The sequence below is a fragment of the Bactrocera latifrons genome, unplaced genomic scaffold (genome assembly GCF_001853355.1).
Source record: "Bactrocera latifrons isolate USDA-ARS-PBARC rearing strain unplaced genomic scaffold, ASM185335v1 scaffold_58, whole genome shotgun sequence".
NCBI classification, from domain to species: Eukaryota; Metazoa; Arthropoda; class Insecta; order Diptera; family Tephritidae; genus Bactrocera; species Bactrocera latifrons.
In genome coordinates this window covers 1,031,084-1,032,847 of record NW_017537245.1, presented here as the reverse complement: position 1 = coordinate 1,032,847, position 1,764 = coordinate 1,031,084, and positions in this window count along the sequence as shown.

The following is a 1,764-nucleotide window of genomic DNA, read 5'->3' as shown; positions in this document are numbered from 1 at the left end:
AGAACTAGAACTAAAATCAATCCAAACAGAAGGTCCATGTAATCTAAAATACTTACATATTAATATGTTAAGCGGCCAATTTTGGAGGAAGTTTAAGCGACACTATTAAAAATACAAAACTATATACCTTGGCTGGTCATCCATATGTTTACACGGGTGAATTCTGAAATCATGATATTCTTAACCTACTGGAATCTATAACATTATTTTATGCAATGGGAAATTTTGATGCTTTAAATTTCCTCAGAAAATACAATAGTTACTYATTACTCTCTGGTAACTTTTACAATACAAAAAAAATTAAAAACAACAGGTAAAGAAGGACTAAGTTCGAATGCAACCGAACATTTGGTTTGTTAGAAAAATGAAAAAGAAATGAAAACATGTAGTAAGTTGCAGTTTAGTGTAGTATCGACTCGATTTATCTCTTAACGTGCACGTGCGTGCGTGCTGCCACATACTACAAAAATTTTCTCTGGCGCTTATTAAGGCATCTCACATACAATCACTAATATGGAGTAAAGTCAGCTGGATGTTCGAAAATCCTTGTAATAGTTATATGGGGGCTAGACGAAGTTTCGTTTTAAGCGAAAATTTTTTTAAATTAGTTTTTCAGAGCGGAATACTTCCTTCCTAGTTGGGTTTTTTGGCAGCTGTTACTTTATTTATACTTTTTTTATTTCGTCATTTTACAATGAACTGGTTTATTCCGAAAGAACGTGTGGAATTCGTGGTGGAAGAGATACTGCGTCGCCAAGTCCTATCATTCATTCCGGTGGATGAACGTCTAGCCACAATCCGCATCAAAGCCAAGTTCTTCAACATATCCCTGATTTGTGAAGAGAAGGACGATGTGACCAAAGATTCCTTCTATGAGCGCTTGGAGCGCATATAGAGAGCTGCCCCCGCCACGATGTCAAAATCGTGCTTCGCGACTTTGACGGCAGGTTGGGAAAATAAGGTATATGTGGCTCAACAACCGGTAAATTCAGCCTCCCTGGATAGGTTATGTTGTATGTACGCTGGATAGGTTATGTTGTTCGAATGGTCAGCGCAGCTCGAAAAGTATTCGATGAAGTACCCGCCGGGGGAAGCAGAGGAAGGAGACCACCACTCCGTTTGGAAGAACCAGGTGGAGAAAGACCTGGCTTCGCTTGGAATATCCAATTTGCGCCACGTAGCGAATACTTCATCTGTTTCCCCCCGGCGGGTACTGCGCCGAATACTTTCAGAGTCTTCGTCCATTCGGACAACAAGACCTATCCAGCGTAGCCGCTGTCTTTTAATTCGCTGAGCTATGCCAGTTTATTTCGCACAGTACATTAAACACTTTTTCTTTCACTTCCACACTATTTTTTTCATCGATATCAAATTTATTTACCATAGAATTTTCCGAATAGAAGTCCATCATGGTTTATTTGTATATCTGCTTGCAAACGAAAATTTTCGCTGATCACCAGGTCAATGTTCAATAACTGTGTTGCGCAATGAAAATGTAAACAAAAAACTTGATTTTCAACACCAAAATACCTAAATGGGTTTACATTATTACAACTTTTACGTTCACCAAAACCTATTAAAAAAATTTTTGTTTCTTTTAACACAAATGGGTCAAACCACTTCAAGTGGTCCATGAAATTTTGAAGAATTTCGATTTTGAAAATTAGCAGTTCATTATTAAAGGGACCAGACGCATACCCCGTGATATAGATATTTCCTTAACATTTTTTTTGTCGTTAAAGGTATTGAAGGTTAAAATTTAGA